The sequence below is a fragment of the Triturus cristatus genome, chromosome 9 (genome assembly GCF_964204655.1).
Source record: "Triturus cristatus chromosome 9, aTriCri1.1, whole genome shotgun sequence".
Taxonomy (NCBI): Eukaryota; Metazoa; Chordata; class Amphibia; order Caudata; family Salamandridae; genus Triturus; species Triturus cristatus.
Window position 1 is genome coordinate 753,712,718 of NC_140592.1, and position 22,769 is coordinate 753,735,486.

The 22,769-nt window shown below is 48.0% G+C and overlaps 1 long non-coding RNA gene across 6 annotated transcripts in view; it reads right to left on the reverse strand.

The window, feature by feature from the left end:
- Positions 1 to 22,769, reverse strand: part of LOC146798769 (uncharacterized) — a 93,383-nt gene that overhangs the window by 14,223 nt on the left and 56,391 nt on the right. The window contains exon 5 of one of the 6 annotated variants that reach the window (XR_014968759.1): positions 21,467 to 22,081. The exons of the other annotated variants lie outside the window; for them this stretch is intronic. This is a non-coding gene — a long non-coding RNA (uncharacterized LOC146798769). Of the gene's footprint in view, positions 1 to 21,466; positions 22,082 to 22,769 lie in introns of those variants that run through there. 6 annotated transcript variants of the gene reach the window in all.

The following is a 22,769-nucleotide window of genomic DNA, read 5'->3' on the forward strand; positions in this document are numbered from 1 at the left end:
ACTCGTGCTCCCAAGTAAATACCTTTTATCAAATGGGAGTCACTGTTCCTATTAGGAAGGAGAGGTAGTAAATATTGAAGTCACTCAAGTCGGTCTACTACTCTGCGAGTGGGGGACAGTGTGTCCTTATCATGATGCCCTCACACACCCAAAGGATCTCAAGCGTCATCATTGGGCTGGTGGTCCTCGTCAGGCCGGCGCTGCAATGCCCTATGGGTCCCCCGAAGTGCCACTTTTTCAGAGATCTTTCGATAAAGCTGTGTGGGTGCGTGGGGGCAAGTGGCCGTGAAGTCCTAGTTTTGTGGTTTAAAAAATGACTGGAGGGAGTATGAGAGATTTGTATTAGAAAAGTGATCCCTCTGTCATTGTTAAAAATGTAAAGAAAGTGGTGCTGCTGTGAGGAATATTATGTCCCTCAGTAGCTAGTTGTGTGGTATACCCCTAATGGATACCCCTAATGGATATACTTCAGATCGACATTCCTGAGAGTAAGGTGGTGGGAACAGGTCGTATTAGTGTTTGCTGAGGGTGTACTGTAGGCTCCTAGTACCTCGATCCAAGGTATCTCATCATTGAGACCTTGTGTGTTAGTCTGAAGGTGGTGGACCCACCTCTGCTCTCTCTGGAATGGTGTCCTTTTATTCCGTTGTGGCTTGGACTCTATAATAGTCCATGTCACCTGTTCTGGTGTGTGTCCCTTCTCTATGTAGTGTGTGCTCATTTTTGTTGTTCCCCGGTTGCAACGGATGTTGCTTCTGTGTTAGTTGATTCTTATTCTCACAGGTCTCGTAGTCATTCCTACATAGAGAAGGTTACAGGGACATTTCACCATGTACACACAGTTTTTCGTATTACAGTTGGTGTATCTTCGTTGCGTTCACTCCAGGTCGTGGAATTGTAGGTTTTTTGCGTGAGTGGTGAGTCTGCATACATTGCAGGTGCCGCAGGGGTAATGCCTTTTGACTGTTGGTAAACCCCATAGTGTTGTTTGGTCCTCTGTCAGTATTGTCTGTGGTCTAGTGTGTACTGCAAGGTCTTTTAGATTTCGCATACGTTTAAAAGCAAGCCATGGGCGCTTTAGTCATGTCACCTGTATTGACAATGTGCCAGTGTTTTAGCAGAATGTTCTTGATTTGGTTGGATTGGGGTGTGAAAGTTGTTACGTATGTGATTACTTCATCCTTGTTTTTTGATGTGTCTTAGAAGGGCCTCACAATGGTTATTGCGTGCCCGTTTTCTTGCCGATTTGATGATTTTCTGTAGATAGTTCCTTCTCTCCAGGTTCATGCTCAGTTGTTCTGCTTGAATTTCATAATCCTGGGTGGTGCTACAATTCCTTCTAAGCCTCAGGAATTGGCCATGGGGGAGATCCTGTCTCAGGGCTTTTGGGTGATGACTGTTGTATGGTAATAAGTTGTTGTGGTCATTGGGTTTTCGGTAAGTTTTTGTAGCAAGTTTCCTATCTTTCAAAGTGATTAACAGATCCAAAAAAGGGCATTTCAGCAGCTGAGGTGGACAGGGTAAAGTGAAGGAATGGATCCCGTTGGTTAATCCATGAGTGAAATTCTTTGCAGCGTTCCTCCGTGCCAGTCCATAGAACCGGTATATCATCTATGTAGCGTTCCCATTCCTTTACCTCCTTTTGGAAGGGGTTTGTCCCAGTCAGGATGAGTAGAGCCTCAAAATGTGCCATATACAGACATGCTAGGCTCGGCGCAAATGTGCTGCCCATGTATGTTATGTGGATTTGGAGGAAGAATCGATTCTGGAACTTAAAGAAGTTGTTTTTCAAAGCTAGTTCTGTACATTCCATGATGAAATTAATTGGTAGGGATGTGGAAGAATCAGTAGTCCTCAGAGTCTCCTCAACCACTCTAATCGTTGCTTCTTGTGGGATGTTTGTATATAAAGCTTCGACATCTAGGGTAACCAGAAGGGTGTTCTCTTTTGGTTCTGGGATATTCTCGATGAGGCAAATGGTTTCCTTGGTGTCCTTAAAAAAAGAAGGTGATTTTTAGACCAGGGGTCCCAGGAAATAGTCACAGTATTGGCTCAAAGGTTCGAGGATTGAGTTAATCCCTGATACTATAGGCCTACCTGGTGATGGCATGATGTTCTTATGTATCTTGGGTAAGACGTAGAAGTAAGGGACAGTAGGATTTGTGTTCACTAGGTAGTCTGCTTCATTCTGTGTTACCCAACCATTTGATAATGCTTCATTCACCATAATGCTGATCCGTCTCGTGAGTGAGTCAGATGGATCTGTGTCCATCTTCTGGTAGTACCTGGTGTTGGCTAGTTGTCTGTTGCATTCATTGTTGTAATCTTCAGTAATAAGGACAACTATTGCTCCACCTTTATCCGCGGGTTTTATCGTGATCCCAGGGTCGTCACTGAGATCTTTCAAGGCTTTTCTTCCTCTTGCTGGGAGGTTATCGACCGTTTTCCTCAGTTGTAGGCGATTGACACTGTGCAGGACAGCTTTCTCGTATGTCAATATTTCACTGGGTGTCATCGCTGTGCTAGGTGTGAATTTTGACGGGTTTCGCAGACCTGTATCTGTTGTTGAGATGTCCACCCGGTTAGTATTTTCTGTTTGAAAGAACAATCTTAATCTCAATTTCCTGAAAAAGGCGTGTAATTCACCCGTGAGTTTGAATGAGTCTTCTTTGGGTGTGGGGAAGAAACCTAGACCTCTCTGTAAAACTGATTCTTCCGTGGCCGTCAGGGTCCTGTTAGACAAGTTGACCACTAATTTCTCTTCGTCTGACTCTGGGTTCTGTGTTGGTCCTCGTTGTCCAACCATTGTACCTGTTTTTGGTCGTTTATTCGCCTGCCTCTTCCTCTGCCCCTGCCTCTGTTCCAAAAAGGAGGGGGTTGTTGATGTCAGTAGAACGGAGGAGGAGGTGGTGGTCTGTGGTAACTGGGGGACCAGGGTGGGGGTACTGTCGGGTATCCTTGCATCGGGTAGTTGAATATTGGTTGCGTCGGTAAGAGTCCGGGTCCCCCCCTGGTTGCTCTTCCAGCTTCCGTTGCTAGAGTTGCTGTAAGTCTCTTCGATCGTGTTGATGTAGTGGAGTCATCATCAGAAGAGGTGCCATTGTTGGTGTTCGTGTAGTCATCCTTTATGTAGGGGTATACTTTTTCCCTCTCAAAGTTTTTAATATATTTTTGTAATTTGTTAATCTTCTTCTGTAATAGGTATTCTTTATGGTCGTTCATTTCAGCATTAAGTTCTGCTAGTCGTGTTTTCCAGGCGGAAATGCTGATAGTTGTTTTCAGAGCATTCTCGGCTACGGTTATTTTTATGATCAGTGCTTCAGACAGACGTTTGGCTGTGCTAATTATAAGCACAAGCCAGTCTTGTGAACACTTCCACGCTATTTGGCTCCATTCCTTCCTGAATACAGTGTCTTCCAGGAAAATGCGTGGAGCTACAGTCACTAAGAAGCCATTGGGTGTGATATTTGCCCGTAAATATTCTGTCATTTTTGCCCCATGCATTGCTATTTTTACCTGCTGTTTTTTTTAGGGTAGCTATGTTGTTCCAGTCACCTTGGGGTGAACTCATAGATGCGTTCCCATCTGCTCCTATTAGACTAGGTGTTCTCAAAATCTCTGACACTATGTCGTCGTCATAGCTCAATCCGGTTTGTTCTGTCATTGTCAACTGAGAAAGTGAAAATGGTAAGTTTGTAATAAGAAACTGACATAGGTCCCTCGGCTGAGCCGCCGTACTTGAATCGCACTATTTATAAAGAGAGGGGACACTAGGAGCAATTCAGAGGTCCAGTGACTCGTGCTCCCAAGTAAATATCTTTTATCAAACAAGAGTCACTGTTCCTATTAGGAAGGACAGTGTGTCCTTATCATGATGCCCTCACACACCCCAAAGGATGTCATGCTTCATCATTGGGCTGGTGCTCCTCATCGGGCCGGCACTGCAATTCTCTACTCGCAGAGTAGTAAAACAACACGAGTGACTTCTATTTTTCCTACCTCTCCTTCCTAATAGGAACAGTGACTCCCTACTTATCCTACCTCTCCTTCCTAATAGGAACAGTGACTCCTGTTTGATAAAATCAAACCAGCTAGGGTAACACCAGCACAAGCAGGTACCAATCGGGCAACAGCAGTGCAAGCTTTAATTCTTCACAGAATAGGGACAGCATGGCAATAGCAAAATACTCTTTAATCTCTCACAGGAAGCAATACGTGCAATTCTCCATTTCCTCAGAACAGATCCAGCATCACAGAGTTGTGAAAGCTTTCCTCGCTCACAGAACATGAATGGTTGAGGCATGAGAAACGTAGGTTCCCAGTAGATGTCTGGAACATGTGCTTAACTTACTGAGAAGAATCAATAGTTAGATGAGTGAATTAATATGCAAGTGCTGGCACGATTCTCGCTTACGTTACATTCAATGTCAGCACCCTGAAAATCCTCCTGCTTTTCCACTGAGACCTGTTCGCATTGATTCTTAGTTTTTTCACATATTGAGAAATTGTGGTAACCTAGTAGGTCCTTGTTTTTTGTAGGAAGGAGGAGTATTATGTGGTGATGCTGGTTAGGCTTTAGCATGTAATACCCTCACAATATCCCAAAGATGGTCCTTGGGTTCACAATAGTAAATCCATCCGTAGCTCAGTCCTGGTTGAGTGGCAAAGAGCCGTCATGTTGTACAAGAGAAACACGTGATAAGGATTTCAGAATACCAACATGGACGATACATAATTGACATGACTAAAAAGAAATCAGACACAAATTTATTAAAATAAAGCAGATTTTTAAATAAATTTAGACACCAAAACAAAGTCAATCGGATAAGTATAAATTGGAGCTAAGGATTTTAGAAGCAAAATTAAATCAATGCAAAACAGTACTGCAAAACATTATCATTGTGGACAATGGTAAATAGCACTAGTGAAAATTGGTCACTTGCAGGTCGAGTTGCGTGGAACCCAAGGAGGGTAAAGGTGATGCGGGTTCAAAGACCAAGCCACGACAGTCAGTTTAACTTTACATGGCTCGAGTAGCCAGGGGGCAGGGTTGCCCTGGATGGTCTTGGTGCTGAAGCAGCAGCAGTGGTGGTGCTGTTTTTACTGCTTACACAGGGCTGGTGGGGAAACGGGCGCCAAAAGTTGACAATGAGGTCAGTGTTGATGTTGGATAAAGGTTTTGCGTTGTTCCCTTGAGGTGCAGCGATAAGGCAAAGGTGGTGGTTGCCGTACTGGCGACCAACACGTCTTGGTAGTGGTAGGCTCAGCAGAAAGTTATTTTGACGTCTGGAGGAAAACAGTAGCTGCCTGAAACTTGCTGGGGGTCAGGACTATGCTTCTAACAATGAACTGGGCCAACTACTTTTGGGCGCTCCCTTGGAGGGTCTAATGGCCAGCAAATCTTTGATTGTGGCACATTGTTTTTACCTGTGGTGTGCAGGGGACTAGTGCCACTAGTCAGGGGGTCTGGAGTTGATTTTGGCTTTCAAAGGGGTCTCTCTGTCTGGGGGAACCAGTCTTTGGTCCAGGACGAGTCGCAGTTGTGCAGTTCCAGGAGGGTTGCCATAGGTGGAGAGTATTACGCCTTTGGTTTGTGCAGCTCCTGTTGTCTCAGACTCGGTCTTCTCTTGTATACTTTGTTACAAGGCAAATCAGAATTGAGGTTCTGAGGTCAGGGGTAGCCCTTAAATCCTAGATTTAGGGGTGTTAGGGGTGTGGTTGCCAGTGGCCAACGGGCTACTAGCTCAATCGGCTAAACCACCTCTAAGGTGACAACATCCAGGGGTGTATGTCAACTTTCCTACCCAGAACCCTCTATTCCACCACTTTTAAAAAATGGCAGACAGCCTTATTATCTGTACAGACCAGGCAGCCCACCTTGAGGTGTGGCTACTATTGTGGCAGTGTACAACTCCTGAATACCTAATTTTCTCACCTGCCTGGGTGCATATGTGCCTGGGGGCAGGGGAAAGGGTGTTTCCTCCTTTGAGAGGCAGCCTGATTGCATATCAGAGGAGGTGAATGCTTTGAAACTCACCAATTAGATGTGCCACTTCACTAGCCATCCTGTCAGGGTGGGAGGTGTGACCTCCTTCCAGTCTTAGCCACTTTGTTCGACTCCTGGGATTCACACCTGCTGGCAGGGATCAGATTCATGTCTTGGCGGAAGCAGCTGCAGACTGTCAGCCAGAGCACAGGAAAGGCTGGAGCAACCGGGCACAGGGTCAAGACTGATTTGCATATGGCTGGGTCCAAACTGGAATGGCATGGTGAGCAAAAAAACGATGGATTTAGGCCCAGATCTCTGTACTGGGGTGAATGTATGACATTGTTCTGCATTCTGTCCTTCAATAGTTCTTTTTTGCAGGAGCAACCAGATAGGCAACCTCTAAGGTAGCCACCTGGGTGCATGCCACATCGTCCTCGCCACAAGAATCATGTCAGGGGTGATGAGGCACGTTGTTTGATACCAAACGTGAGAAATTCTGGCGGTCCTTTTATGGAGCTGACAACCTCAGGTTTGCCCGGGTGCTAGCCCATGTTATCCTATAAACCACTTATCACTTATAGTAGCCTATAATAGAAAAGGCCACTCTAGGGACATCTAAGCTTGTACTTGCATGCCCTCACCTTTAATACAATGCACCCTGCCTCCTGGGCTCAGGAGGCCTTCCTAAGGGGTGACTGAAATATATTAAAAACAGTGCATTGACCTTGCCACACATGGTGAGGGCAACGCAGAGTTTGAGCAGTTTGCACTGCTCCTGCAGTCTGCAATGGCAGGCATGCTGTTATCAGTTTACTTGGGTCACTCAGGGTGGCACAAACAGTGCTTCAGGTCCTGGTGACCCCTTTAACACACATGCCCTGGATACCTCTGTTACCACAGACGAGGGACTTATAAGGAGGTGAAAGTTCTTGCCAATTGAGGTTGCCAATTCACATGTATCAGTTTTAGGGAGGGAGCACTGGCACTGTAGACTGGTTAGCAGGCTTCAGTGCACTGTCGAAAATCAACACCTAGTAGTCCAAATGGGGGCAAAAAGTAGGGGGCATCTGCAAAAAGGCCTGTTTTCTTACATCTTTGGAACAGCCTTACCACAGTTTGAGTAACTATGCTCTAGCCCAGGGCCAGCTTTAGGGCGGTGCGACCGCACTGGGCGCTGACTTTAGGTGGGGGCGTCGTGTTTGCAAGTTAATAATAGTTTTAAAAGCACCTTCTGCCAGCGTTCCGGCCACCAGCAGTTTTCAGCCATCAATAAAAATGTCAAGATAACTCTGTGATTAATTTTCTTTCCACAGAAAGATGGGAGGTTTGTCTAATGGAAGTTTTGAGGGTAGTGCAGATGGTTAATATGCCTACTGCAAAGAACCTGTAACAGCAGATCACAAAAGAACCTGTACCAGCAGATCACAAAGTGCATGTAATTTAAATAAATCAGTAGGTCATTGCTTTTGTCTGATAGATCCTTTTATTACTTGCAGTTAATAAGTTAAAATCCTAGCATAGAACAGTGAGCTATTAACTGTCATCAAAGAGCTGCATGCAACCTGCAAGGTATAGATGAGAGCGTTATGATTTTTCCCCCGTCTTTCATTATTCTTATGTTGGAAAAAGGATTAATTTGGATATAAATCAATTCTGATTATTAAAAAGAACCCTCAACTATGGTGTTATGTTTTGAATTCTGAGTTTGTGCTTCTCCAGACCAAGCGCTATTTAACCATACTGTCTACCAGTGTAGATGACATGACTCCTACACCTTATAATCCTCTGTCTTATGTAACATTTCCTATACACTGATTTGCACTCCTATGATTGATTGTCTCTGTGTTTTGTGCGTGCGATGTAAAGTGGTCTGACACCCTACACTGGTATAAGTGGCGCTATACAACTAATTGAATGCATCTGAGCGATGGAGTGGTTATGGAGACTTGACGGGCATTGTTAAAGGGTGGTAGTGAGGAAATGCATGGCAGAGGTGGTCACTGGGGGAGCGCTAACAACCATTGTCGCACTGGGCGCCACCAGCGCTAAACCCTGCTCTAGCCTATGCAATTATGCTCTAGACAGGCAGACAGGTGTCAACCTCTTTGAAAAGCTTTTAAATGTGCATGCATCAGGCCTGTGCAATCTCAGCCTTGTTGTTGCACCTGTTCAAAAAGTTGAGGGCAGACAGTGACCCCAGCAGTCTTGCCACACCGCCCTCTAGTGATACTATACAGCGAACAACCCAGAATTAACAGAGACCATACGTTTGTTAGTGGAAGATAATTGACAATTTTGTATTACATATTAAGATTAGCAGTTCACATTCAGAATCCAAATAAGTAAAAACGAATCGGGACAAGTATCATCCTTAATAGCATATTGAATAAAACCAATAGCGATAATTGATAACTAGTCAAGACACTCCCTCCCAAACCAGCTGTCAGCCACCTTCCAGTTGGGCTTTGGTCCCCACCTATGCCCTTCCCCGAAAAACTTGGCAACTCCTTCTGATGTCTAATTGCTGCTGTTTCCGAGAAGCTGAGAGGGAAGCCCTGAGTAAAGAGCCCATGGCGCGAGCTCTGTTGGCCGATGACGTCCTTGTCATTTGGGCTCCCTAAGACCCAGGGGAATGGGGCCACTCCTCTCCTCTCATGCTCTGCTGGCTCAGGGCCCTTTCCATCCCCCTAATCACTGGCATCCTCCACCCCATACCAAAGATTAACACCCATGAATCTGTCAGCACTCCCCGTTAGATCACTGGCTCCTGTAGTTTTCTGGAAGAATAAGTCTGTCCATTTCCCAAAGGTGCACTCTGTCCTACTTATACTTCCCGGACAACTCAGTCAACACAAACCATGCCACACTTGTGTAGTCAGGGTACAAGTCCTAAACAATATTGGTGTGGACTAAATACCATAGGAAATGCGCAATGATGACACTTTCAGTGACATGACAGGAAGTGATGTCACAGTCCTTTCAAATCCTTCTTTTTAAAGAGGATGGGCTATTTTTGTGTTCCTCCATCACCATGGCCACCTATGTCTGTTACAGGTATTATTCAACTATTGCCCTAATGATAGGCTGCACAAGATAAACAGTAATCCTTGTAAAGTTGTGGGCACATGGGGCCGGGGCACAACAATAACTACACAGGACACAGTTACTCAGTTACGGGGTAGTTGTGGACTGACTCCCGCCCAGAGCCCTGGGCACTTTATTAGCTTTATCACGTGACCTCATTTTCAGTCAAGACCACTCCTAATCACTCAGTCTACGGGGTCTTCCTTGTTCAACACTCCCCCTCAAGTGGCGCGAGGCGTGGGCTATCCCATCGCCTATCGCAATGCTACATTCCTCCCCCACCCAGTAATAACAAACACAACTGTTATGAAACATTATCAACATTCAATTCTAGTCCAGACCATTGGATTCCAGCCCCACCATAACATAATGAAACAGTCTTACTTGGGGCGTGGCTCCCACCGCTTGTTCCGGCTGCGACCCGACCTATGATCGCCGACTAGCCACTGGTTATGGAGTCCTTGTACCTCTGGGAGAGCTTGGGGCAAGGGCGGAGATGATATCTGCTCTGGCTGTCCCGCGGCTGCGAGCTCGGCAGCCGGTCGGATGATTCGTTGGCGGGTTCTCTCCGTGGTTCTCCCCTCGACTCTTGGGCTGATGGCAGTGGCAGTTGGGGCGACAGGCGGCCGGGGTCCGATGGTTCTTGGTCCGTCGTGCGGGTCTCTGGGCTTCCAGGCGGCCTGTAGGGTGTTCTCCTCTGGACAGGCGAGTTGGCTGGAGTGTCCCCTCCCGCGGGGGGAACCTTCTTGAACAGCGACACGTTCCGGGTGACGGTTTCAGAGCCCTTCTGGCTGGTGACCATTGTACCTTTGACCGCCGTGACAGTCCATGGGTCCTTCTCAAATGGTGTCCGGAACTTGCTGGCGGGGTGTCGGTCTTGCACCAGTACCTGGTCGCCAATAGCGATGGAAGACTCTCTGGCGCCTCTCCTCTGGGACGCTGCTTCATTCGTCCGGGTTCGCCTCAGGTCTGACAGATTCGGAGGGTTTTCCGTCCGTTCCCACGTGGAGTGGTGGGGAATGGTGTCTGTCACTGTCCGGCCGAAACACAGGCGGCTCGGTGATATTCTGGTGGTGCAGTGTGGGGTGAGCCGGTACTCCCGCAGGAATTGATATACCGCTCACTCTACGTTGAGGCCCTCCGACATTGCGATTTGTATGGTCTTGTTTAGTGTCCGCATTATGCGTTCTACCTCGCCGTTGGCTTGAGGCCACCGAGGTGTGATTTTGCGGTGCTTTATTCCGTGTGTTGCAAGGTATGCTGCCATTTCAGAACTGGTGAATGGTGGCCCATTGTCCGTCCGCAGTTCTCCGAACAGTCCGTGGGTGGCTATCACCTTTTCGAGCTTCGGGATGACTTCAGCTGCGGAGGTGGAAGGAACGAACTCTACCTCTGGGTACCTGGAGTAGTCGTCGACTACTACCAGCATATATCGTCCTCCTGGGAGACTCCCGAAGCCCGCGCTGACTCTTTCCCATGGTTTATGAGGGCCTTCTTCTGTAATCACTGGCGCTGGTCTGCTTGGGAGACTGGTAGCGAGGCATGCGGGGCACTGCTGTACGAACGTTTCAATCAGGTGGTCGAGACCTGGGAACCACACCTTGCTCCGAAGTCGATTTTTGGACTTAACTATTCCTTGATGTGCTCCATGGGCTAGGAGTGCTGCCCGTTTGGTGAGGCTAGCCAGTAGGACTAGACGCGGGCCTCGTAGGAGACATCCTTCCTCCGACACCGACAGTTCATGCCTGACTTGGTAAAGCGACTTGAGCGCGGCTTGAGCGGTAGTCGTCTGCATGGGTGACGGGTTCTGGAGGGGCTGCCAGTCACCCGACCTGACTGCCTGTATCGCCATCTGGAGGCAGTCGTCGTCTTGTGTGGCCGCAATCACCTCACGGAGTGACTTCGGGAGTGGTCGGGACCGCTCGACCACCATTCGGACATAGTCTTCCGTTGCCGCCGCTTCCGCAGCTTCTGGCGGTGTGACCGGTCTGGCATGCCGTGACAGGAAGTCTGCTGGGTTTCTCGTGCCGTGCCGATACTCCACCTTCAGTTGGAATTCTTGCAGTTGCAGTATCCATTTTTAGATCCGTGGAGGGGGGCGGGACGAGGATCCTTGAAAAAGCGGCACTAGTGGCTTGTGGTCCGTTATGACTGTAAACGGGTGGCCGTACAAGTAGATGTGAAAGTGGCAGCACCCCCACAGGATTGCTATAGCTTCCCGTTCGATTTGTGAATACCTCTGTTCGGTGGGCGTGAGAGTTCTGTTTGCGTAGGCTACTGGTGCCCAGTCTCCGCAGCTTTGACATTGCGCTAACACCGCTCCTAGGCCAGTGGGGCTGGCGTCCACAACCAGCTGGGACTCGTGGCGAGGATCAAAATACACCAGAGTGGTGTCTGCCGACAACGCAGCTTTGGTTTGCTGGAATGATTGTTCTTGTGTTAGGCCCCAGGTCCAATGGGCCGTCGTCTTGGTGAGCTCTCTCAGTGGGCCCGTCAGATCTGATAGGTTCTTGATAAACCGGCCACAATACGTGACCATCCCCAGAAAGCTTCGGACTCCGGTCACTGATGTGGGGGCTGGTGCTTCCTGAATGTCCTTGACCTTGGCGGGATCCGGTCCGATCCCTTTGTCCGAGAAACGGTACCCAAAGAAGCTTATGTCTCTCCGCAGGAACTCGCACTTTTCTCTGTGGAGCGTTAGTCCACGGTCTCTCAGGCGTGTGAAGACAGCGTTGAGGCGGGCAATGTGTTCGTCCAGAGAGGGGGCATGGACAAGGATGTCATCACTCACGTTGAGTACTCCCTCCAACCCTTGCAGCACCGTCTTGATGATGTTTTGGAACACTTCAGCTGCGCTGGAGATTCCGAAATTGAGGCGCTTATACCGCCATAGGCCGGCATGAGTGGAGAATGTGGTTATCGGGCGCGAGTCGGGATGGAGTGGGACTTGATGGTATCCTGAGCGGAGGTCCATTTTGGAGAACCATTTTGAATCGGCCAACTCGCCTATGATATCATCCACTGTGGGCGTCAAATGGCGCTCTCGTTTGATTGCCAGGTTCGGGATGCGCATATCGTTGCATATGCGAACGGCGTCAGGCTGCTTTGGTTTCTTCGCGACCACGATAGGGGACACCCATGGCGTGGGTCCTGCCACCCGCTCTATGATCCCTGCCGCTTCCAGCATGCAGAGTTCCACCTCTACTTTCGGCCTGAGGTGGAAAGCAATCCTCCTGTGCCTGAGGGCCACCGGGGCTACTGTCTTGTCAATGTGCAGTCGGACGGCTCGGCCTTTGAGGCATCCGATACCCTTGAAGATGGGCGCGAACTCCGCTACGAGTTGGTCTAGGCCATGTGGTTGTATTGCACAAGCGAACTGTATGAGGCGTAGCTCCAGAGCTGTGCGACAGCCAAGTAGGAATCCGGACCCTTCTTTGGACACATACACCTTGGCTGATTGGCAGGACTCATTGTGGGAGAGCTCCGCTTGAAACACTCCGCACATCCGGAGAGGGGTGTGTGTCCCAAATGCATATACCTGGACGTTGGTGTGATGGAGCGCCGGCGGGTTGGGCAGCTGCTTGTACGCACTGACAGCCATGAGGTTTATCTTGGCCCCAGTGTCGATGAGCGTCGTCACTGGGTGTCCTTGCACCTTCACCGTGCACATGGGTGCGGCTGGCGGGGACGCCGACAGGGCATTGAGCATGTGCACCACGTGCACCGTCGCCGCTTCGTCATCGTCCATGTCGCTGTTCGACGACTCCTCAGGTGCAGCCTCCAGTGTATGTACCGGTCGAGCTGGGCCATGCGATCGCCGGGCTGGTTTTCAGCGGCACACCTTGGAGAAGTGGTTGACCTTTCCGCAGGCGCTGCATGTCTTCCCGTGCGCTGGACATGCTCCGTCGTGTGGGAGTGGGACTCCGCACCACCCGCAGGGGCGAGGCTTGGGACTTTGTCCGGACCCTTGAGCTGCTGGCTTTCTGGGTTTCGGACGCGGGCCACGGGCATTGGGTTGGATGGCGCATGTCGGTTCTTCTTTGACGGTCACTGGAGCTTTCAGTTCCAGATGAGCTGCTCTCGCTTTGGAAAGTTCTTTGGAACGTCCCAGGGTCAGTATGTCCTTCATCGGCATGTTGTGTTCTTCTAGCACGCACTCGCGTAGTTTGGAGAATGCGCACCCCTGGATGAACTGCGCTCGTACTTCATCATCCTCGTCGGGCAGGGTGCATGTGCTTGCTAGTTCCTTAAGCCTGGCGTAGAACACGTCAACCGATTCTTCCGGGAGCTGCTTTGCTTGTCGGAGCAGAAATCGCTCGTAATCCGGGTTCGCATAAGGTTCAAAATTCGCTGTAATTGCATTCCGCAGCGAAGCAAAGGTCTGCGGGTGCCTGGCTTTGTGGACTGTCTTCGCGATCTTGTGGATATCCTTTCCTCCCAAGTGAAGGAGCATGGACCGCTGGCGTCGTTCTTTAATTTCTGCGGCTTCGAAGAAGGTTTCCAGACGTTCCACCCACTCCTTCCATCGCGCCGCTTGAGAGGACGGTGGGCCTCAGACCGTGAACGGCTCCAGGGGCGGGACGGTGGTCATGGCGGAGCCTGTGGTAGCGACCACAGAGACGTAGGTAGGTGCTGACACAGGGCCACTAGCGCACAAACGACGCAAAACAGCAGGAGCGAAGCCACGCAGCAGCACAGTTTCCCTGGGTCCAGAGGCACGTGGTGGTGGCTGGGGCCACAGCCGGGGGACGCTGCAGGTGTGGTGTCCACGAAGGTAAAGGAGAGGGGGCTCAAGGTGGACCAGAGCACAGCAGTGGAGGCAATGTCACATCCTGGCCTTGGAACTCCCCAAGATGGACTCTCGTCTGTGTCCACTGAACAGAGGCCTGCTGGGTGGGTTCAGGGAGCACGCTGAGGCTGGGACACGTGGAGCGCCAATGCCGCGCTTGCATCCGTGGTAGGGCTCCGCGTAGGCGAGGCGGGTTGACAGCCAATCTAGGCGCAGTACCGACAGCGGCCACACGGGGGCAGCAGGGAGCACGCGCGCACTCACCGTGCCTTCTGTACAGCGTGGGTTCCAGCCGGTGCAGACCCGATCCAGTCCGGGACGTCCTCTGAATGACGCGCCAGCTGGGGAGGACACAGCGGAGCCGCTGCGAGGCACCACGGCAGGCAGGCGTGCGGCGGGAGGCACCCGGTACCTGGGGCTCCGAGCCGGAGAGGGGAAACAAACGCAGCGGTAGAGGCAGCCCTCGTATCTGGGCTGCACGGCAGGTGAGGCAACTTCCACCTCGTCGCCAGTGTAAAGTTGTGGGCACGTGGGGCCGGGGCACAACAATAACTACGCAGGACACAGTTACTCAGTTATGGGGTAGTAGTGGACTGACTCCCGCCCAGAGCCCTGGGCACTTAATTAGCTTTATCACGTGACCTCATGTTCAGTCGAGACCACTCCTAATCACTCAGTCTACGGGGTCTTCCTTGTTCAACACTCCCCCTCTAGTGGCGCGAGGCGTGGGCTATCCCATCGCCTATCGCGATACTACAATCCTCAGCATGTTTATTTTTGTGATAGGAAGAGTTAGAGCGTATAAAGTCAGCAAGGTGATTAGCACTTTCATTTGCAAACTCATGGAGCGCCTGGCAAAGGGCTCCTTTACTTCTCCCTGATTTATTGCTTTTTAACTACGATCTTAGCAAACTGCATCACGGCAGCGGTCGAGCGCCTGGGAAAGGGCTCTTGCGTTAAAAACTCCTCGCCAGCACTTTTTTATTGATGTACCAGCATTTTGTATGTTTTGTAAAATACTTGCACTGTATAATTACATTAACCTCACCTGTTGCACTCAGTAACGGCGTCCCTCCCCGGTCCAGCGCAGATTCTTCTGTTTGTTTGGAGGGAGGCGATACCTACCGGAAGTGAGCCGCTACCACTTCCGCTTAGGACTAGACGGAAGGTTAGCAGTCTAGCTGCATACACCCCTACTTAAACAGATGCCTAAAGTGATGCGCCGCTGGCACGCCGATGACAAGCCCGTCTGTGCCCGTCCGCGCCAGGAGCCAAGACCCCTGCCAGTTTTCCACCTGATACTGTCAATCCCATAAACCATTGCTGCTCCTATACACGGGACGCATTACTAAAAACTAAGTATAACCCCTGTGAACACATAGCACACTCCCTCACTTTGCTAGAAGGACCTTTCTCTTGCAGATTCTGTAAATTTCAGAGCTTCGCTCCTCTACACATTCCACCTCACTGGGTGCTCCCCCATCAGGTAACAGGAGCGGGGCCTTGCAGGAGTAATCCTCAAAGTTGTGTCCAGCCCCAGTCCACAAACATTGGCTGGAACTGTTTTCTGGCCAATGTCAGATCCCTCCCTAAACACGCCGTTTCCATTTGGGATCTCCTGACAGAAAAAGACCCCCCACATCGGGTTTCTTACCGAAACTTGGATCAAACCCTCTTCCAACCCCACCATTGCGGTAGCTCTTCCGGACGTCTACTAAATCCAAAAACGCGATAGGCCAGAACGGGCGGGGGGAGGCATAGCCATTATACATAAGGAATCTGTGTCAATCACCATTCTAGATCAGTTGTGCAATTACTCTATTAAATGCCTAGTTTTTAGACCCTACCTGCACCCACAACACAGATGGAAAGGGGCTCTCGTATACAGACCCCCTGGCCCTCAGTCAGACTTTACTAACCATCTAATGGAGCTCATTTCCCCCCCATGTAATTTCTACCCAGAAATCTTTACTCTTAGGGGAATTTAACATCCACAGTGAAAATGCTTCCAATCCTGATGCCACAGCCTGCCTAACAGATCTTGCCACACTCGATCTCTTGAAGATCAACAACGCACCCACCCACTCTGCAGGCCACACTCTAGATCTTGTCTTAACCAATTCCCCTAACATCATCTGTGGGGAAACTCATCCTTTGAATTGGTCAAACCATTCTCTGTTGGATTTCCAACTCACATGTCCCAGAGCCCATCCCACCCCTAAATCTCACACCACATACTGGTACAGGCCATGGCATAAACTCAATCCCGACCAATTCAAGACCCCTTTAAATTCTTGGAACACCGATACTGCCACATATAGTGTAGAAGAACAGTTAACACATTTTAACACCATATTCCATCCACTGTAGATCACATAGCACCGAGGAAACCGCAGACCCACCCTCCCAAACTCTCCCCAACTAGTTGGTACTTCCCCAGCCTCCGGGAGGAAAAGAGCCAATGTAAAAAGTTGGAACGGAAATGGTGAGATTCAAAACCGCGATATCTTCTTATCATAAAAACATAAAGTCCGCACGGAAACTGCATATCGCAAACCAACTTGAACAAGCTGAAAACGACTCTAAGATCCTCTTTCAAATCCTGAAAACTCTTACTAACCCCAAGGCTTGCGATACCGCGGAGACTCCCTCACAGTCGCTATGTGATAATATAGCGTCCTTTCTAACCCAGAAAATTGACAGCATTTCCCACAAAATTATCACATCTAACGGAATTCCCATCAACTTTCCCATAGAGCGCCCCACAACCTCTATCGACACTGCGCAGATGCATGTCTTTCCTTCACTAACGCCGGAAGAGGTAGAATCTCTCCTTATCAAAGTTAAATCTGGGTCCTCCCTAGATGTTATTCCCGCAAAAATATCCTCCCGCCTACCGCAACAGCTAGCCACATCCATCTGCACTATCCTCAACAGCTCTATGAGAGCTGGCAGTCTCCCCCCAGAATGGAAAGCAGCACAAGTCGTCCCCATTCGTAAAAAAAACCCCAAATCCCCGCTTCTGAGCTATCAAACTACCGCCCCATTTCTCTGCTCCCCCTTCAGAGCAAACTCCTTGAAAAAAACATATAAACAGACACCTGTCTAACTTTGTGGAAACCTCACACTGCCTGGATGTCTCCCAGTCTGGTTTCCGGGCCAGGCTCAGTACCGAGTCCGCTCTGATAGAGGTAACTGATAACATCAGTATGGCCCTGGACCAGGGTCAGGCAGCACTTTTAGTGCTGCTTGACCTATCTGCAGCGTTTGACACCATCTCTCACCAGATCCTACTGGAGAGACTCCAGGACATCGGGGTTCAAGGAGTTGTTTTGAAATGGCTGACAGATTTTCTAACAGATAGAACCCAGACAGTCACTTTGGGTACCTTTAGATCTAAGACCAACAAAGTTACCAAGGGAGTATCCCAGGTCTCCTGTTTGAGCCCCACCCCTTTTAACATTTATGTTACACCCTTGGCAAAACTAATGAGGAATCTGGGGTTTAGTCCCATCTCTTATGCGGACGACACCAAGCTCCTACTCACCTTTGATAAGTCTAATCCTAACATTCAACTCACCTTCTCTGATGGTATGAAAACCATCGCTGCCTAGATGAGAGCTAACTTCCTGCAACTTAATGCCGAAAAGTCGGAGGTCATGTTGTTTGGAGGTGCAGCATTAAGCTGGTCTCCCAGCTGGTGGCCGGAGGAGTTTTGATCTGCTCCCACCCAGAAAACAGTAGTCAAGAACCTAGGAATCAGGATAGACCAGAATCTCACACTTGATGCACATGTCACTACCACTGCTGGTTCCTGCTATCACACACTCAGTCTTCTCAGAAGAGTGTTTCCCATGCTACCTTCCTCCACAAGAAAAACACTGATGCAAGCTCTAGTATTAAGCCGTCTGGACTACTGCAATGCACTGCTAGCCTCAGCCAGCGAGGCTTCTTTAAACAAGTTGCAGGTAGTCCAGAATACAGCAGCCCGACTAGTAGAAAATGCCCCCCCAGAACGGCCTCCACACCACTTCTCAACAAACTCCATTGGCTCCCTGTGAGAAAGCCGGTGAAATTCAAGATCTACTGCTTAGGCTTTAAAGCCCTTAATGGCCTGGGACCTACCTACCTATTGGACAAACTGTTAAAATACACCCCCTCCCAGCCCCTCCGATCAGGCTCCAAGCTACTTCTCTGTACTCCTAGAATCAAAAAGGCTCGGTCGGGTGGAAAGGCTTTTACTTACCTTGCCCATACCTTCTGGAATGAACTCCCCTGCCAATTATGCGATTGCCAGAGCCTTCTCCTCTTCAGAAAATTGTTAAAAACATATCTCTACTAAGGTCCACTTGTCCGACTTACCTGCTGTCCCAGCGCAGAGATACCCCTGACGGGGTGATTCTGGCGCTCTACAAATTAATAAATATCAAATATCAAATATTTGAAAAAGAAGGTTCGTGAAAGGGAGAAGGCAGGTGTGAAAGGTGATGGAGGTTAAGCCTTTGAGAGAGGAAGGTGTGATGACGTTATAAGTCTATTCAGGAATTGAATACTTTTGATTTGGCACTCTGTCTCTTTTTGATCTTTTGACTACTGGCTGTTCACTTTCACTATGATCAGAGTCTCTTTATTGTTCCTGCTCTGGCTCTTCTCTGAGACTTCATCGGGGCTCATTTTTATATTTAGGTTTCAAGTTTAAAACTCTGTACGGAAATGCAAACACGCTCGGTCTTGAGCACGCAGGAGAAATGTGGAATGCGTAAGGGATGATATTGATGAAGGCACAGGAGCCAATTATCGAACTACCCTGGATACTGGAGGGTACAGTACGAATGCGGAGCAACATACATACAGAATATCACAGCGTGTTTGCATTTCCGTACAGAGTTATAAACTTGAAACCTAAATCTAAAAATGAGCCCTGATGAAGTCCACTGAAGCTGGACGAAATGCGTTGGCTGCTTGGCTGTTTTTTATTACAAAAGAAGAATAAAGAAATTTAACATTAACAACATTGGATGGACCCGATTATTTGTGGAACCCGAGTTTGGTGGTGCAATCCACAGTTGTGATATATTTAACCTTGGTCGTGAAGACTGGTCTTCCGAGACAGTGGGAGTGGTGGAGGTGTGCATCATTGGAGCACAATACTCCAACTATCTGGACTCTTTGTGGGGTACGCGTGTGGGGAACTTCTGTTTCTTCCTTCTGGGGGAGGTGCGTCATATACACACAGTGGTGTGTATGTATGATCTTGCTGTTTCATTGTTGCTTCCATCAGACCAACCCTGGAGTAGGTAGTACCTGTATCAATCAAGGATTGAATAGGGTAGTTATTCACATAATCATCTATATTTGAGCCACACTGGTCTACCTCTGGGACTGCACCAAGTATGCAATCCTCCTTCCCCTTCAGGAACCACTATTGTGAATTAGTCACTTTTTCTGAAAACTTAGAAAAGTCATCATCAATCAACAAAGGATTCTGCCGAACAACATGCATTATATTTTGGGCATTTTGCTGCATGACTGGAACTAGACAGATTTGCATTGATACACCATTGATTCTGCATATTTTGCACAGGAGCAAATTTGGCTAGGACCGTTGACTGAGAATGTTGTGGTCCATATCGTGCTAATTGCTTTGTACTATGCTGCATTTGGGGATCAAAATCATTCTGAAATTTATCTAGGTTTGATCTGTATTTCCATTTCCAGGGACCTATATGCCAATAATAACGACTGGAGGTGGTCTTCTTCAACATATCAATGCATTTGTTCCATTTGAGCAATTCATAAAATCTCAACCCCTACTTTGAGGAACAGCATGTGCATTCTGAACATTATTTCCTTGTACTTTCACTCCCCTTATACCAATATTTACACCATAATATTGACAACCAACAGAATCAGAACAAAACTCACGTTCTGATTTTAAGCACCGCTTTGAAAATTCTTCGTCTGAACAATCATCAGTTTCTCTTTTAGTTTCCGCTGTTTCATGTTAAAGCAGACACTGCAGTACTTTTCGTACTTCAGTATTTTATCAATATTTTAAGACTGCCAACACATCAGGCTCTACTGAAGATGAGAACTAAGCTCCAGGGGCAAGCCCAAAATTTAAGCAAATATGAAAATACTGCTTTCTTCTGTAGGGGCTTTGTCTCTACTAAACCTTTAATAAATCTGCAAACTCCGTTCATAATATGCGTGCACTGACTATTTTGGCTCTTAACTAGCTCACATCGTTTTTTACCAATTCACTTCTCTCTCTGGAAAGTTTTGCTACAAATGTGCAATCGCTTGTTTGTACTTATCCATAACCAAAGCAGCCGCAGTATTTTGAGAAAGCACCCTCACAGGCTCCTCTGTTGGCTAATCTACATCTGGTTTGATTATTGTGATTTTCTGCTCATAAATCTTTCAGAATCACAATTTCAAATAGCATATTCAAATTACCCCAAAGCACTTTCAAGACAGTCACAAATCTGTCCACAACCGTATTCCTCTTTTCTCGTACCTCTATAAGCTTTGGAAACTTTGTTGTAAATGCAAATATATCAGATCCCGGCCAAGAAACACGCAAATAATCACCTCCAAGCACTTCTCGTCAAAGAGATCCGGCCAACATCAATACCATTTCAGGCTCAATCCTACTCACTTTTGCTTCTTTCTCTGCTTTAGCCTTCTTTTTCACTCTACCACCTCCTTTCTTGCTCCATTTTTCTCTGACGCTTTTTAAATTTGATCACATGTTAATACTTTTTATCAGTTCTCTAATATGTGTAAGTATAGCAACCAAACCTATTTTATTCATATAATTATCATCAAGATACATCCTATTGTTGTTGCGCCATTCTTTTGTTTTACATAAATTGATCTCATACTCCTCTGCCAATTCTTTAAATCTCACACATGCATCACACGCATATCCAGCTACTTTCTTTTTTTTTTATTTTTTTTTTATTTTTGGTAAACCTTTATTGGTACATAAAGCAGTTACAAACCCGGGCCTGAAACCATCACAGCCGGCCAGTAGTAAAGAGTCGGTCAAAGCAAATCAATCAAGCCATAAGAATACAACAACCCGCCTCCCAAATGCCCCGTCGTAACTCAGGATATTATCGGTACCATATCGGCACCAGGATGAAAGAGGTTTCTTTTAGAGTTTTAGGAAGGAACAGGATCTGATGCCACACTATCCAATAATACAAAAGCAAGGGGTTACCACAGCTCAGGATATTCACCGGCAGGACTACTGCAGGCAGGACGTTGGCGTTGACGCACCTTAAACAGGATAAACAATGAGCTATACAATTCGCCCACCAATACAGATTTATGCCCGCTGCCACATAAAAACGTTATAGAAACATCCACCCCTGTAATCCGTACCACCAGGACGTATAAAGAGGAACCTGTTAGACAGTTCCCAAAAGAAGTAAAAAATAGGAGAAATGAAAAGAAAACCAAGAGAGACAAAGAATAAGAAAGAGGCCCTAGGAACATAAAAGGAAAGAGCAATAGTACCCCTCCCCTAACCCCCCACCCTGCACCTCTGCCAATGGCTACGGCCTCCCCCTTAACAGCGTGCCTGTCGCCCGGTGTACGGAACCCGAAATATAGAAGAAAGGGGAAATATAAAAGAAGGAAATATGAAAGAGAAAGATATATTGGGGGGTTCCCCAGTACAGGCCCCCGGCCCCCCCGCGTAGCTTACAGGTATATCAGCGCTGTTGCAGGACATCCGAGGAACCCATCGAATCAGAACAGTAGTCGCCCCGCCAGCCCACCCAGTCACCCCCCTTTCAGCATCTGAAGGAAACAATCACCATTTTGTAACCCAGCCCCACCCGGCCATTATCAGAAACGTGTCCCAGTCCGCACAAAGCGTAGCCAACAAAGCACCAAGAGCACAATAGACAAGGATATCCAAAGAAGAGTAGGAGTTCTTCCAATACACCAGGACACGACACATTTCACAGCTGTTCACAGCCCACGACCGCCTCCCACGCAGCAAAACATAGTCCGGTTCAGGAAGAGTAGGCAGTTCAATTTATATGGGTTGCGCGACGATGTCAGCCACAAGGGAGAGGGCAATAAAGGAGTCCCCACAAGCCTCACATCCGATGGAATCCCCGAACACTCCATGTGTCCATGGACCAAGTTCCATTCCGACGATGCCCTTTGTAACGATCGAGTAGACCCCAGTCACCAACGTCCTGTGGTAAATAAAAATTCCTTTACCGGGACTGAATTTGATACAGAAACATTATAAAATAGCTCAGTAAAATGAGAGGCAGAATCCGTGATATTAGAGTTTCGGAATGGGCTTTATTCCAATAATCGATTATAATCGGATGCTTCAAGTTCCATCACCACGGGGGTTCAGGAAGTGAAGTACATACTTTATTGACAAGAAGTAACTTTTATAGTACATACATTATAATGAAGTGAATACAGTAGGCGTAACAATTGATAAGGACATTGACGTTTGGTCTGCGTAACCGAAAATGGGTGTAATAATGAGTAAAAAGGAACATGATTGGTTATGATGTAATACATAGGTGGATCTATAAGATAATACTTGGCATTGATGCGCGCGCAGCAGTATGACGTGTAATTGACGTGTAACTAGGGGGTGACGGGGACTTGACATTTAGCTCTATATGTGGAGACGAGAAGTCTGGGGGGTCAAGTCAACCTAATCCCAAATCATATCTAACATCCTATGTTTAAAGAACTATGTTATCCATAAAAGAGGGACTCTCGGACAGAATCTATTCTATACTGACTGTGCGTGCGTGTACAAGCGTCTAAGTGTCTACACTGAATGCGAGGGGGTAGGAATATTCCATGGTAACAGGGCTATGAATTACTTGCATGAGGACAGAGAAGATGGGCCTTTTT